At 40.4% G+C, this 17,127-nt stretch overlaps 1 protein-coding gene and 1 pseudogene across 1 annotated transcript in view; both read left to right on the forward strand.

The window, feature by feature from the left end:
• Positions 1-1,539: 1,539 nt before the first annotated feature.
• Positions 1,540-17,007, forward strand: LOC112932061 (small ribosomal subunit protein eS6-like; annotated as a pseudogene).
• The window catches only part of IL1RAPL2 (interleukin 1 receptor accessory protein like 2), a 1,296,043-nt gene continuing 1,280,541 nt past the window's right edge, over positions 1,626-17,127 (forward strand). The window contains exon 1 of the mRNA XM_072744906.1: positions 1,626-2,794. The gene's annotated coding sequence lies outside the window, so the exon portion shown is untranslated. The remainder of the gene's footprint in view (positions 2,795-17,127) is intronic.

The following is a 17,127-nucleotide window of genomic DNA, read 5'->3' on the forward strand; positions in this document are numbered from 1 at the left end:
AGCTCTCTTCACTCCAACTACTAGCTCCTTAACACCCTAATGTAAGTGAGAGCCCTCATGGTTTGGCCAAAAGGACTCACCCACGAGAGTCCAGTTGCTCAGCTCAGGACTAGGGTCTGAGGGCTTGGTGCTTTGCTAAAGGCTAGACTGGAAGCACCAGGCACCCAACCAGGGAGGTAAGACTGGAGATGGTGGTTTCCTTTGTGTGTGTGTGTGTGTGTGTGTGTTTATTCTGTGTTGATGCCCTCACTAGCTGGTTGAAAGCATATGGTATTGAATATTAGTATTATTAATGTAGGTTGGGCTGTCAGTTGGAAGTGGTGAGGTGGACTGGCAGGGCAAGCTCACAGGCAGAGGGAAGTTTACATGAACTTCATAGTGAAGACGAAGAGAGAATTGGCTGTTTACTTCCTGTCAGAAGAATGGGCTTTTATATGAAAATAAGAGCTGTTACAGAACAACAGAAACTGTAGGATATTTCTCCAGTTTCAAAAATATTGTCCCCTTCCCCTCCTCCCCTGCAGTGCATATGAAACAAACAAAACCTTGGGAGAGAATATTGGTTTGTGCTGAAAGGACTTTTCCTTCCACACCTGGCGTCTCTTGATTCCACAATTTAAACCTCAGTTGCAGAAAGAATTTTTCCGTTTTCCAGGATATGATGGGTGAGATGGCCCACAGGGAAAAAAAAGAATGCATAAACTTGGCACGAGAGGTGAAGGAGGGACGGCAACTTTAATTGTGCACAGGCTCAGGCTTTAAAAATCCAGTGGATGATGGACCGAAGCTAAGCTGACCAAGAAAGAAGGCTGGAAGGGCCCAAATCTGTGCCAGGTGCCAGGCACAGAGTTCTCAGTTGCTCCCTCTAGGTCCCTGTCTCCATCTCTGGCTCATTGATTCTTTGTAGCCAACACAGAGCAATGGAGCAACCTCAGGGGAACAGCTGGAGAAAGCTCAGAGAAAGACCAATAGAAGCACAGCTCCACAGCAAATGCTTGCCCATAGCACTCAGCTGACCCGTTAAATGAGCAATTCTGTTAAGTGTGTTAATCAGCAAGGAGCCTATGAGCTGAGTAGAATGCTTTGGGAGATACCTGGAACAGAAACGGGACTCTTCCTCTGCTGCAATTCAGACCTTGTCGGTTTCTGAGTCTCAGTCCGTCTTCTCTATCACTCTTAAAGAGAGGAGCTCCTGGGCCCTGTGACCTTGGAGAACAGATGGTCAGGATCATCTCTGGAGAGCCTCAGGCACGCAGCATGAACAATCACAACCCATGTTCTATCTTCAAGCCCCCTCTCGGGGTCCTAGAACCCTCCTGTTCACTGTACGATGGTCAGGGCTGGAAAACCCTGAGACTTAGGGATTTCTAACGTGGGAAGGGTGGAAGGAGTTCTCTCTGGGACTGGGACACTCTCATTATGAATACAATTAGGTGACCTGTATTTTTAATACCATTAAGTTCTGGCCTGGGGGGAACCAAATAGGTAAACTGCTGGTTGAGCTAGATACCTATTCAGTGGGTGGAACTAGGGTCCAGGATGGCTAAAAAACTTTGCCTAGTGGTCTTCCACCCCTGCACTATGTTCAGCACTCGCCCCAACCCAATATTCCGGCCTACTCTGGTACGGACACTAGACGGCGCTGCCGGGACGCGCTTTCCTTCTCCCAGGAAAGGTAAGAGGGAAGTGCTTTTTTCCCCGTCCTCCTCCTCCTCTTCCTCCTCCTCCTCCTTTTTTTTTTTTTTTTTTAAAACCAGGGTATGGGGGACTCGGGGTTGGCAGTCTTTCCCAGTCTCCCTCCCCTCCTCGCGCTCCCAAATCCAAAGGGATGTGGAAGAGGAGGAGCAGCAGCAACCCTTTTCTGTGACGTGCCCGAGCTGTTCTCTTGAATCCCCACCTCCTCCCTGGTGTAATCAGTCAGCCGGAGGCACCAAACTGTTAGCTATGGAGACGCAGCTCTAGGTGATTTCCACTACCTTCCTACCCCCACTCTAGGCATTATTTTGGAGGCAGCAACAGCGGTGGCAGGATGTGAGGCAAGCGTGGAGTGCACTTCCCAGGCGCTGCTCCCTCTTCGGAGCTAAGTGGGACCCAGTAGGCTTTTGCGCACCCGCTGGAGGGGGTTCACGGGAAAGCCTGGAGCAGCGAACCGGCGGGGAGAGGCGGGCCGAGTTCGCACCTGAAGCCTACACTACAGTCTGGGTGGTAGGACTGCTGCACTTTAGAGCGTGCATGCTTTTTGAGGAGAGTGAGAGCTATAGGCTGAGGCACCTGCGCCCCTCGGTGTATCATTTGGCCAAGAGAAGGTGCAGCTAGAGCACCGCTGCTCCGAAGCAAAGTCGCAAAGGAAGAGGCTGAGAGGCAGGCGACTTCAAAGACTCTGGTCACAGAGCCGAGAGGTGGCACCTGACGTTCTAGCAAAGGGGAAGAGTAATTTAGGAAACCTTTTTAGCTTCTCACTCTCCAACTCCCCTTGAAGTCTACAAAAGCTCTGCTGAACTCTAGAAATCTTCCCTGGGTGAGAAGTTTCCTAGCATCTTCTGGCTAGGACAGGGAGTGGAGAAAACAGGCGGGGCTGCTCTGTCCACTCCTCCAGAAGATACCGTTTCCTCCAAGCCGCCTCCAGCTCTGATCGCCTTTGGGTAGCCTCCCTTTTCGCCCAGGAAACTCAAGCCCACGCTCTTTGGAACCCAGCTCTCCGTTTCGCCCTGGACCGCGACTCATTGCTCCAGACATGGAACTGCATGAGTAAGCCCTGCTGGACGTCGCCCGCTGTTATGCAAGACTCAGACAGGTAATGCCCATTTGCATAACCGGACAGTAGGCTGGTGAGGAGAAAATGTGCTAGGCTCTCAGGTGACAGAAGGGAGCAGGCAAGCTGCAACCAACAGAAACTCTCTCTCTCCTTCAGCCCAGGTTCCCGCTCCTGGAAACACTTGCCAGTTTTCTTTCTCTTCCTTCACCTCTCCCAGAAAGTTTAGGGACCAGAACTCTCAAGGCCAGGGGCTCCTTGCCTAGAAGGAGCCTGCTATCCCTGCTAGGTGCAGGTGAGCCGGTGCGTTGCATTTCTGCGGCCACATCTTTGTGGTCTTTGCAGCTGGTGCAAAACTTTGTAGCCTGGAAGATGCTTTTCCACTGGGCTCGTCTCTCCGATTCTGTCCACGTTTCTGCCTGCAGCCAGGAGAGCAACCAGAGCACATTTAGGACTCAAGGCGTCTCCTAGGCGAAGCAGGGAGGGGTTCCCCATTGATGAGCTCCAGCTCCTGGGGATTCCCAGCAGGGGACAAGAGAGAGCTCAGGTGATCTGAAAGCAAGGATGCCCGCCTGCCTTGAAAACCAGAAGGGACCCCAGCTCAGACTCTGCGATGCCCTATCTCCTCTGCCCACAGAAATCCCTGCTTCCTTTTGAGCCAGTTTCTCAGGTTGAGTGATCCTCTCCCAACCATTGCTCAGGGGAGAGGACGACCTGCGCTAAGCAGTGCTTCAGACTTTTTGGGAAGGAACCCCAGAGAGGGAGAAGAGCGTGAGGAGGGACAGCCACCCAGTGTGACCTGCCTTGTCGCTCTGAGCCTGAGATTGGAGCAAGGAACTTCATTTGTTACTTGCTGTCAGACGTCTAAGAAAAATGATTTGGCAAAGAAATGGCAAAGGAAGTATGTTATAATAATTCCCTGATCTAGGGATTTCTCCTGGTTCCTGGAGCCACTCCCCTCCCCATCTGTGGGACCCAGGGGCCCAGGAGGGAAACATTAGTAAACAGGTATTTAAGGTTTTCTATACGCCACCCACAAAAGTTGTGGCTGGGCTGAAATGCTGGAGAAGTACCTTTTCGATGAAAGCTACTTTGGGACTTATCACTGGTAGGTTTTGTGTGTGTGTGTGGGGGGGGGGGGGGGGGAGGTCTATTCAGGAATAGTTTACCCTCCACCAGTATATTCAATCTCACCTTTTGTAGACTACCAAGAAGAAATCCTTCTCTTCCTGGCCAGGGGAGCCAAGTTGTGGATTACTGAACAGGTGGTACAGCTAGGCATCAGACCCCAAATAAGGAAATTGAGAGGAAGAAAAGGACCTGGCTCTGGGGTTTTGCAAATTCAGCAGGCAAGTACTGCCCAGAAAGGCTACCTCAGTTGCAGCACTGCCCCCTCCAGAAGGCAGAAGTTAAGCATCTGGAACAAGTGTGGGGACTGGGGGTGTCTTCCCCATTGACACCCTCCTCAGGCTCTTCCTGAGGAGTTGAAGTGTGGTACCCTTGCAATGCTGCACTACTGGGCTCTTTCTCAATATGGTAGGAGGCACTTAAGCTTCCACAGGTCTTGCACCTCAGAATACAGTTGTTTTGTTTTGTTTTCAGTGCTCCTTACTTACAGAGAGGAATTAGGCAACCACCCTCGGGCCTAGGAAGATTGAAAATCCCACATATACCTCAGCCAGAGGCTTCAAGGGAAGTTTCTACTTGCACCCATTTCACCCTTTCTACCCCTTGTCCACAGAGTAACCCCCCACTATAGGGCCACTACGCTATTTGACTCTGCAGTGTCTGGACCTGATGCTGCTCACCATGTGAGCTCTCCAGTTTGGGGTCTGCCTTGGGCTAGACAGCCTGCAATTACCGGGCGGTGGAAGCAGATGATTTAAATAGAAAGCATTTATGACGTGTGGGTAAAAGGCTTTGGCACTAAAGGCTCCTGGTTCGCCCACTCTCTCGCTCCAGCTGGTTGGAAGGAGGGGCAAGCGGTGACCAAAGCCTGACAGGCCAAGGGCAGGCCTTCAGAGCAGTAGGGCTGGGGATTTAAGCGAGGCTTTGCAGTATGGTCCCTGCTGCCCTTATAGATTTCTGAGTAGTCTTCACTCAGGTTGGCAATGGGCCATTTTCATTTTCTGTGGGACTACCACTGCTGGGACCTCTCTGTGCAGAGGTTAAATGCACAGATAAGGCATGGGGGATATAGGAATTCCCCTGGACTGTGGCTTTTACAGGGAAAGTCAGGTCTGAGTCTTGATTTACCCATTCATTTCCTGAGACATGTTTTTTTAATTGAGTAGAACTTTATTAAGTAATTGGTGATACAGTCCAAACAAGCATATGCCGTTTGCCAGGGTGAAAGGATGGTGTGGCTACCTGGAGAGTAGCACAAATTACCCACCTGGCAAATGTTGCCACAGGTACAAAGCCATTGAAGTTTTGTTTAGTCTTAAGAAGACATGCATTGAAGTGTCCAGCCATTTAAAGGAGATGAATTTTGAAGTGACTCTTCCAGTTCTATTTAAAACAATAAATTTCATATTATCAATCACATTGGGTTGCATAGTTCACTGAAGTGGCTCAGGGCAAAGCATTTGCCATTTGAGAAGGGGGAAAGCCGGGGAAAGTGGAATGAATTAAAATATGGTTGAACTGATCAAATGCTTTGGTAAAACAGAATTGTGTGTTTACATCTTTCCCTTAAAGGAAGTCATCACTGTGTGCAGTTTGATGGCCTGAATAGATTCTGTGACGGGTTATTGCAGCATGATGAAACTTAAAGGAGAAAAATACATTTTTTCCCCTGTACTTGGCTATATCTGTAACCATGACAGTACTGATTGCAGCCAGGACTGTTAGAATATACATGTTGCCTTCTTCATTTGAAAAGTACTATAAGCCCTTTGGTGAAAATGTACTACAACCAAGCAGAAGAAACAAACAAAAAATCCCAAGTTTCAACTATTTAGAAAAAAGATATAAAGTAAGAAAAATCACCAAACCTCAGGGTATGGGCTAATGGGGCTTTTTAGGGTTGGTTTCTAGCTGTAGCCAGTAGCCCACACTCTTTAATCCCTAAGGTTTATTTCTTGAGCCTATATCAGGAAGTCACGATCAGAGCTAACTTGGTAGATAAAGAGAAATAAATGTTAAATGTGCAACGTGTACTTTAATTATCCTGAGCTAGGACTCGAAAGTAAGCTTCTTAATAAGTTTAGACTTGGACTGTCAGTGCCAAAGGATTTGCTAAGGTAAAATATGCCTGGCCAATATAAGACCTGATGCAGAGAGTACTGCACAGGTCCATTTGACAAAAGCTATCACAAATTCAAACTCTGGGCTGGTTCACTTTGAACTGGTTCCCAATGAGATTGAAGGCATTGGGGTGAGTCCATTGTGGGTCATTTTCTCTTGGCCTTCCCCAGCCACAGACATGGCTCCAAATCTTTGATAAAATAACCTTAACATATATTCTCTGTGCCAAGGACCCAGGCTTTAGGCTTCTTGCTTTATTTTCCTCCTTTAATCTGACCTCTTCATGTAGCAGTACCTTGGCTTCCCTCCTGAGTTCTCAAAGCTTTTTACCTAGCTTGTTTATTCTTCTAGCTGGGTGTTTTATTGGCAAATAAAAAGTATTCAGACACTAATTTAGCACCCCCTTCTCTTCGATATCATTCATCTGTGACTCCCAAATGCTTCATCCATTCCTGCCTCCTGCGTCCTGTCTTTTATTAAATGCCCTGAGTTCTGTCTCTGGAATAGGTTTTCTCCTTTACATTCCTATTGCTACCACTCCCTGTAAAGTCTTCTAGATTCTTTTGTTTCTTATTTTCCTTTCTCTCCTTCCCCTCTCTTCCCTTCCCCTCCATTCTTGACCTGGCCTCTGCTATAAAAGCCTCTTCTCTTCTTGTTTTTAGCTTGCTCTCCAATTCACTATATCCTGCATATTAGGTCTCGTCTTCCTGAATGAAGTCCATTTAGTCCTTGACTTAAGAGTATTGATATCTAGTGAGTGTATATTAAGTGGTGTGGATTGTTACTGAATCTGAAAGAATTTATAACAATTATAATTACTTGATACATTAAGTACCTTCCTGTTCACATGATGATCTAGTTGGACCAGACCACTCATCATTATCCAACATAACTTTTGTTATCCACACTTTCTATCTCTGCTTATGCCATTCTTTTAACTTGGGAGTGTCTTTCTCCTTCTCCCATCTCTACTTCTCTGTCTGTTAAGAACAAATCATATTCAGGAAGTAGTTTAAGTGACACCTCTTTCTTTTTTTTTTTTAATTTATGATAGTCACACACACACAGAGAGAGAGAGGCAGAGATATAGGCAGAGTGAGAAGCAGCCTCCATGCACCGGGAGCCCGACGTGGGATTCGATCCTGAGTCTCCAGCATCGCGCCCTGGGCCAAAGGCAGGCGCCAAACCGCTGCGCCACCCAGGGATCCCCAAGTGACACCTCTTTCATGCAGCCTTCCCTAATTTATCTTTCATGCTCCATAGCCAAAAGAATTTCCAAGAGTTCCTTCTTGGAACTCTTGACATTTTGTTGATTCTTCTTTTATAGTACTTACCTTATTCTGAAACCATTATTGTTATTTATCACATTATCTCCTCTACTAAAGTTTAAACTTCTTGAAGGCTATATGTTATCTGTCCCTTATTCTGCAAGAGTGCCATGAAAATAAGAGGCATTCATTATATATTTAATTGAACTGCCACTGTGATCTCAGGGTTAGCCTTAACATTTAACTGAAAATCTCTATCTAAATGATAGTTTCAGGATAATAGGTAATTGTCAAATCTATTATCTGTCAATATGGAACAGTCTAATAGGGCAGTTATTTTTTAAGTAATCATGCTTTAGAAGTACTTTGTCCAATAAACATGTGGTTGTATAAATTTAAACTGATCACAATTAAATAAAACTAAAAATTTAGTTACTCAGTCTCACTAGCCACACTTCAAGTGCTCAGTAGCCACATGTGGCTAATGATTACCATATTGGAAATTGCAGCTATAGAACATTTCCATTACTGTAGAAAGTTCTGTTAGGGAAGTGACGTTATGCAACAATGGTTCTCCATGTTTATTTCCACCTAGAAACACATTCATAAAGACAACTGCTTATAACGGGTTATGCAGAGTTATTCACAGTCTCCAGTGCCATAGTGCTACCACTTTCTTTCCCTCCTGGAACATAAATCAGTTAATAGCATTATAAGAATCACTTTGATTCCATTTGAGGGAGAAATGAGATATTTACACCACATGAAACACCAAAATTGCAGATGAAATTTTAAAGAATAATTTTAATGACCTTGCTCTTCCAAATACAAATTGTACTAGAAATAACACTAATTAGGTGCACCTGGGTGGCTCAGTCTTAATCATCAGACTTGATTTAGGCTCAGGTCATGATCTCAGGGTCCTGGGATTGAGCATCATGTGGGCTCCCTGCTCAGTGGGGAGACTGCTTGTCTCTCTCTCTCTCTCTCTCTCTCTTCCCCCCCCCCCCGCTCATGCATTGAGCACATGCTCTCTCTCTCTCAATAAATAAATAAAATCTAAAAAAAATTAATAATAACACTAATTAAATGCTGTGGTACTTGTATAGAAACAGATCAATGTAACAGAACAGTGTCTATTTTTTTTGTCGAAATACTAGACTATCTCCAAATATACTATGAATTTTAAGATGAAAAGCCATTTCAAACCTATGGACTGGAGGAAAAGATGGCTTTTTTCAATAAATGTTATTTGGGCAGGGCTAGCCATTTAAAGGGAAATTTAATAAACCTACATCTATACTCACTATTTAGGTCAAAATTCCAGCTGGATCAAAGATTTAAATGAAAAGACTATAAAGGTACTAGAAAATATTTTATACTTTAAAATTTGTATATTCAGTTATAATTTAACATATATTTATAATATTTTTACAGTTTTGAGATTGAGGAGGATTTTCTAATCATTTTATGAAGACTGAAGATGTAAAGAAAAAGAGTAATGAATTTTACCTTCAAAAAACCTGTCTGGCAAAAAAAATACAAACTAGGAAAAAAAATCTGTGACCTATAACAAAGGGTAAATATTGTTAATATATAAACAAGTCCTACACAGAAATTAAAAAATAAATGTCCTAATAGCAAAATGATGAAAAGTTATGAACAAAATACTTATAAAAAAGGAATACTGATAGACAAACTCACTTTGCAAATAAACTAATAGGTTTTTACCTATCAGATTATAGAAGGTTAACAAAATGTGGTGTTGGCAAGGCTGTGGGGATAAATGATTTAATGCACTATGTAAATTGGTACATTTCCAGAGGTTTATTTGGCAATCTATTTAAAAATGTACAGTGTACATACCTTCTATGATCTAGCAATTTCACTAGAATTTAAGAAAATAAATGAAAGTGTTAGAAGATATATACCTAAGAGTGTTAACATTTTGTTTATAGTAAAAAAAAAAAGTACTGAAAACAACCTGTCTCTAATAGTAGGTTAACTAGGTAAATTGAGATGTGTCAGTTTAGCCAGTTACTACATACACATTAAAGATAATGTAAATATACATTTATTGATATGAATGTATCCATATATATAATTTAATAGAAAAGATAGGTTGCAAAGCAGCATAATTCAATTTCTATATACATCTATGTATTCCTGTACATGTACCTGTGCATATAGGCGTATGAAATATATAGAAAATTTTTCACAAAAATGCTAATTATAGGTGGAGGGATTTGGGGTTTTCTTTTTAAAAACGTGCCTTTTGATCATTTGTATTTCCAATGAGAATGATTAAAGCATATATGATATAATGCATTTAAAATGCTTATCTCAGTACACAGTACTCAAATAATGCATGGTGGTAGTTATTTTTATGCTTGTATCATTTACAAGAGAAGCTCGTCAAATGCAAATTTCAGAAGGATTCAAGTGTTAAATGTAAAAAAAAGGAAAATATATAATAACTAAAGTAAAAGTGACTTGGGAGGACTTTCCAATAATGAAAGAATAAGAAAAACCAATAGATCATTTACTTAACATCGAACATGTATATATGTAAAATACGTAACAACATAAAGGTAATGGAGACAAATGCAGTATGTGATAGATTAAGGCCTACATTTACTTCAAAATACAATTTTCCATCAGTTAACCACCTCCAAATAATAAAAGGTTATTTGAATTCTTATTTTTTTATATTACAAATATATGCATGCCTATATAAAATTATTGTAGTATTTCACATCCCAATGCTAATAAACACCTACGATATTTCTGGTGTTATGGCTTGGAGGGGAAAGGATCATACACTGTAATGTCCTGATTTACTTAGATGAGGAGAAAAAGCTCATAAGGTGGCAGCAGGTGTAGAATATCCTAAAATGGATTTACCCTGGTTCCTAGTTCCCTATAAATTTATACCTGCCAGTGCCACTGCCTGTACAGGGAACAGTCCTGCTGGATCCAAAAATATAGCTGATTTTTCCCCCTGCAACATTAGTTTTTTTACCCTCAGAGTTTATGTCACCATTCTGGGGGGAAAAAGAAAGAAAACTTGTATAAATAATCTGTGAACTTCCATTTAAGAGGACGTTTGTTTATTATTTTTACTAATCATCAAAACTTTATAAGAACATGAATGTCCAAAAAATACCAAAATTATATCACTGATTCTTTAAAATGGTAGATTATGGATGAATTATAAATGTAGTTTCCTCTGTTTTTTACAATTTCTATAATGAGGTCGTATTCCTTTTTTTCTGTTTAAATTTTTATTTAAATTCTCGTTAGTTAACATACAGGACAATATTGGTTTCAGGAATACAATCCAGCGATGCATCACTTAGATACAGTACTCAGTGCTCATCATAACAAGTACCCTCCTGAGGTGTCTGGGTGGCTCAGTCGGTTAAGCATCTGCCTTCTGCTCAGGTCATGATCTCAGAGTCCTGGGATCTAGCCCCAAGTCTGGCCACCTGCTCAGTGGGGAGTCTGCTTCTCCCTCTTCCACTTCCTCTCCCCCTCTCCCTGCTTGTTCTTTCTCTCTCTCAAGTAAATAAATAAAAAAATATTTTTTAAGTCCCCTCCTTAATACCCATCATCTATCTAGCCCATCCTCTACCTGCCCCCCTCCATCAATCCTGTTTGTTCTCTAAGAGTCCCTTGTGGTTTGTTTCCCTTTCTCTTTTTTTTCCTCCTCTCATATGTTCATGTTTTCCTTCTTAAATTCCACATATGAGTGGAATTATATGGTATTTGTCTTTCTCTGACTGATTTTGCTTAGCATACTACATTCTAGTTCCATCCATGTTGTTGCAAATGGCAAGATTTCAGTCTTCTTAATGGCTGAGTAATATTCAATTGTGTATATATGCTATTTCTTTTTTATTCATCAGTCAGTGAACATTTAGGCTCTTTTTATAGTTTGGCTATTTTTTGTATATTTTTTATTGGAGTTCGATTTGCCAATTAGCTATTGTTGATAATGCTGCTATAAACATTGGCATGGATGTACCCCTTTGAATCTGTATTTTTGTATCCTTTGAGTAAATACTTAGTAGTGCTATTGCTGTATCATAGTATAGATCTATTTTTACCATTCTGAGGAACCTCCACACTGTTTTTCAGAGTGGCTATACTAGTTTGCATTCCTACCAACAGTGTAAGAGGGTTCCCCTTTCTCAGCATCCTTGCCAACACCTGTTGTTTCTGTGTTGTTAATTTTATTCAGTCTGACAGGTGTAAGATGGTATCTCACTGTGGTTTTGATTTGTATTTCCCTGATGATGAGAGATGTTGAGCATCTTTTCATGTTGTCTGTTAGCAATCTGGATGTCTTCTTCAGAAAAATGTCTATTCATGTCCTCTGCCCATTTCTTAACTGGATTATTTGGTTTTAGGGTATTGGGTTTGGTAAGTTCTTTTAGATTTTATCAGTTATGTCATTTACAAATATCTTCTTCCATTCCATAGGCTGCCTATTAGTTCTGTTGGTTATTTCCTTCACTATGCAGAAGCTTTTTATCTTGATGAAGACTCAATAGTTCAATTTCTGCGTTTGTTTCCCTTGCTTCAGGAGACATAAGCAAGTGAGAAGTTGCTATGGTCAAGGTCAAAGAAGTTTCTGCCTGTGTTCTCTAGGATTTTGATGGTTTCTATTCAATTAGGTTTTTAATTATTTTGAATATATTTTTGCATCTGGTGTAAGAAAGTGGTCCAGTTTCATTCTTTTGCATGTGGCTGTCCAGTTTTCCCAACACGATTTGTTAGACTTTTTTCCATAGGATATTCTTTCCTGCTTTGTTGAAGATTTGTTTACCATAGAGTTGTGGATCCATTTCTGGGTTTTCTGTTCTGTTACATTGATCTATGTGTGTGTTTTTGTACCAGTACCAGACTGTCTTGATGACTACAGCTTTGTAATAGAGCTTAAAGCTTGGAATCATGATGCGTCCAGCTTTGCTTTTTCAGGATTGCTTTGGCTATTTGGAGTCTATGTGGTTCCATACAAATTTTAGGATTGTCTCTTCTAGTATTGTGAAAAATGCTGGTGGTATTTTGATAGGGATTCCATTAAATGTGTAGATTTCTCTGGGTGGTATAGACATTTCAATAATGTTTGCTCTTCCAATCCATAAGCAGGGAATGTCTTTCCATTTCTTTCTGTCATCTTAAATTTTTTTTTCACCAGTGTTTTATAGATTCCAGAGTATGGATTTTTACCCTTTTGGTTAGGTTCATTACTAGGTTTTTATATTTTTTGGTGCAATTATAAATGGGATTGATTCCTTGATTTCTTTTTCTACTGCTTCATTATTGGTCTATAGAAATGAAACAGATTTCTGTATATTGATTTTATATCCTGCATCTTAGCGGAATTAGTGTATTAGTTCTGGTAATTTTTTGGTGGAGTTTTTCAGGTTTCCTATATAGAGTATAATGTCATTTGCAGATACTGAAATTTGACTTCTTCCTTGCCAATGGATGCACTTTATTTATTTTTTTGCTGATTGCTGAGGCTAAGACTTCCAGTACTATGTTAAATAGTAATGGTAAGAGCAGATGTCCCTATCTTGTTCCTGACTGTAGAGGAAAAAATCTGTTTTTCCATATTGAGGGTGATTTTAGCTGTGGGTCTTTTACATATGGTAAGGGAATGTTCAGAACTGACAATGGGCTCTTCTGGTTCTTGAATCAAACGCATTAATAAAGCCACACCCTCAACTGGGGAAAGAGCCAGAGCAGTACCCAGATGACCCTGGACAAAATATCTGCCTTCAGCTTTTTAGGATACAAAAAGTCTGTTTCCTTGAGGTCTAATCCTGATTTCTTATTTAATACCCTTTTTAATATAATATAAATATATATAAATAATAAATATATACATAATATAAGCAATATAAACATTTAATACCATGTTTAATGGTTTGTTTCTCTTTTGACCTTTTAATACTTATTAGAAAGACTAATTTTTAAACTTGTTAAAAATATTAATGTGATAAACATCTAAAATTAGATAGAGTAGTATAATGAACTCCATGTATCTATGACACAGCTTCAACAATTATTTAATGGATTGTTTTTATACTCAGTTTGAACCAAGGACTGTGGCCAAAATCCTCCCATATATCTATTGAAAAATCTCATATTTATTTATTTGTATATAGCTATTGAAATGGTTGTTATGGGATAAGACCCCAGCCCATCTAGCTCCAGAACCCATGCATTTAAATATGACACAAAATTGTATGTACATATATATGCTAAAGTAATTCAGTTATTTTTTCCCTGAATGCTGGTATAAGAGGACATTTTTAGTTCTTTTACGTAACTTTCAAATTTTCCACATTAGGGTATGTTCCTTATATAATCATAAAACTACATAATATTAAAAATTGAGTTAAAGCCTCATTGTGCCATAGACATAACCCTTTCAACTCTTACATTTTGTCTTTTTGAAAAAGTGATCTGAGGCATTAGTACTATGGTACATATTATTATTATTTTTTTAAATACTAGACACATTTTTATTTAAGTTTTAGCAATAAAGACAACAATTTCCAGCTCTTTAAAAACATTCCAGCTATTCTTGAAAAGTCTGTCTGGTCATGTAGGTTCGAGAAAGGATTCAATCAATAGACTAAATATACAAACGAACAATGGCCAGACCATATGTGAAAATAAAACTGACTCACAGCCTGCAGCAATCAGCCCAGGAAGCCAGCCCTGCTATGAATCAGACTTCTAGGAAGTCAGACTACTATCTCTAGTAGCAGTATAGGAAAACAAACAGTAATTCTGTACCAATCAGTCCCAAATGGCACTATGGTACATATTAACCAAAAGCCCAATTATTATTTGGAAATTAATAATTTCCAGTAGTCCAATAGACTATTGATATAAAGATAACTCTATTTTGCAACTGAAAGGAGTAATGGGAACACCCCTGAGCCTTTTCCTTTAGAACCTAAAATGTACAGTTATTTCCATGTTGAGCCTAGTGAGAAGCCTTGTGACCCATTTGTGATATTGCTTCCTTTCTTATCCAGCCTAAACCTTGTTGTATGTTCCTCTTGCTAATATCCTCATCTAATTCTAGACACATCTTGTCACTAAACCTGCCCAGAAAACCCCTCATTCTTTGATCAATCTAACCACACTTTCTATGCTACAACTGAACTCTTAGTGGAAATCATACCTTTGTTAGAACCAGTGCCACAACCAGTGCATGGTCTAAAGCCTAATCTGGGGTCTTCAGAGCTGCTAGGAAGACTTTTTATGTATACCTATTCAGCTTTATCTCCCATCAGTTTTCCATGGTAGCTATTCTAAATATTCACTACTCATCTCAAGCAATATTTCCCCATTCAAGAAGATTCTCTCACCTTTTACTTCACTGTTAGACTTGACTTTCCAGCTTTATCCTGGTGTGTGTGTGTGTGTGCGTGCGTGCAAGCATGCACACTTTTCTCTTTCCCTCCCTTCCCAAACTCATATAATTCTTAGTGTTTTGTTCAAAATCAATAATTCCACTGGATTCTGTGTTTAGGAATTTCATGTCCTTCATTATCCTCATAGGCAGATAAAATAATATAAGACAGTAAGAAGGACTCTTTCCCTCATTTTAACCAAGGAGAAAGATGAATATAGATATAAATGGGTCAAAGGTTTGGTAGAAAGAAGTTGAGAGAGCTTTCATCTAACTTCTGTTTTTTAATATGTTAACTTTTGTTCCATTGTCTGTCCTTTTATTCCCAATTGAATCCTTCGGGAAACTCAGCCCTGAATCAACGTAACTGTCTATTGCCTCCATTCTTATACCTGAGCACAGTTGGAAAAAAAAATTACACCGCTGTGTAGATTGGTATCACTTATAAATTCATGACCTCTTACCTCATTTGAACACTCAATGTTACCTACATATTCTGTGTTCACTCATGACCTCTTTCCCTCAAGCTCCAAATTGGCTATTTCAAACTTCCTTTTCAACTACCTCCCCACTCACTCAACAGATGACACTATCTGCTACTTCACATGGAAAACAGAAGTCAAATGAAAGATCCCTCAAGCAAAAAGGAGACAATTATTAACTCCAAGGAAACTATAAAGTTGTACAAGAAAGGAGATTAAATTATAATATACTATTTAGTTTGGAAGTAAATATTCCTAATATTGTAAAACTGTGGTATAGCTTATATTTGAAGAATTAAGAGAAGGTAACTAGTCATTATCTTCCATATTAGGAACTCAATAAATAGTGTATAATATTGGCTAACTAAGAAGTAAAACTATGACATATTATTTGTAAACATGGAGATGAATAGGGGCACCTGGGTGGGTCAGTCGGTTAAGCATCCAACTTTTGATTTCGGCTCAGGTCTTGATCTCAGGGTCATAAGATAGAGCCCTGTGTGGGACTCCAAGCTCAGTAAGGAGTCTGCTTGAGATTTTTCTCCCTCAACCCTGCCCCCCCATTCTCTCTCTCCCTCTCCCTCTTTCTCTCTCTCTTTCTGTCTCTCTCCAAAAAAAAAGATGAATAGGTAAATCTTTAAAAAAAATACACATGCTAAATAACAAGAAACAGCTTAAAAAGTTTAGAGTTGTCTTTAAGAAGGACTCGGGAGGAGGGAGCAGAGGACTGCTGTTTTATGTTAATAAGTCTTTTAGTATTAGGGACAGCCCCAGTGGCTCAGCGGTTTAGCACAGCCTTCAGCTCAGGGCCTGATCCTGGAGACCCAGGATCGAGTCCCATGTCAGGCTCCCTGCATGAAGCCTGCTTCTCTCTCTGCCTGTGTCTCTGCCTGTGTGTGTGTGTGTGTGCGCACGCCTCATGAATAAATAAATAAAATCTTAAAAAATAAGTCTTTCAATATTATATAACTATTGCTTTGAAAAAATAATTTTCAAAAAGTTACAGTGAACTCTTTTGCATGGCATTTTGGAGGCAGAAGGCTGGCTGCTTTAGGGTGAAGATAAACATCTCTTTCCCAGCTACTGGCTGCCAGAAACTCATTGAAGAGGACAATGAGTACAAACTTCATACCTTTTATGAGAAATGTAGAAGCACAGAAGTTTCTGATGATGCTCTGGGTGAAGAATGGAAGGGTTACATGGTCTGAATCAGTGTTGGCAACAACAAATAAGGCTTCCTTATGAAATAGGGTGTCTTGTTCCATGGCTGTATCCACCTGCTGCTGAGTAAGGGGCATTCGTGTTATAGACCAAGGAGGACTGGAGAAAGAAAGCAAAAATCTGTTCAAGGTTGCATTGTGGGTGCCAATCTCAGCGTTCTCAACTTGGTCATTGTAAAAAAAGGGGGCCAAAGATTATTCCTGAACTCATTGATGCTGCTGTGCCTCGTTGCCTAGGCCTAAAAGACCTAGCAGAATCCACAAACTTTTTCAGTCTCTCTAAAAATGATGTCCTCCAGTATTTGTGAGAAGGCCCCTAAACAAAGAAGGTAAGAAACCTAGAATTGAAGCACCCAAGATTCTGCATCTTGTTATTCCACATGTCCTCCAACACAAATATCAGTGCATTGCTCTGAAGAAACAGCATACTAAGAAAAATAACGATGAAGCTGCAGAATATACTGAACTTTGGGCTAAGAGAATAAAGGAGGTCAAAGAAAAATGCCAGGACCAGATTGCCAAGAGATAGAGGATGTCCTTTCTGAGAGCCTCTCCCTCTAAGTCCAAGTCCAGTAAAAAAATGAGATTTTTCTAAAATTAACCAATACATAATATCAGATATCAGTAAAAAATGGTTAGGATACAGAGAAGTGAGGAGGGTATGATTCATTGTAATGGGTTTGCAGTGAGTCTATCAACTTTCACTTAGAAAAAT

Source organism: Vulpes vulpes, chromosome X (genome assembly GCF_048418805.1).
Source record: "Vulpes vulpes isolate BD-2025 chromosome X, VulVul3, whole genome shotgun sequence".
Classification (NCBI taxonomy): domain Eukaryota; kingdom Metazoa; phylum Chordata; class Mammalia; order Carnivora; family Canidae; genus Vulpes; species Vulpes vulpes.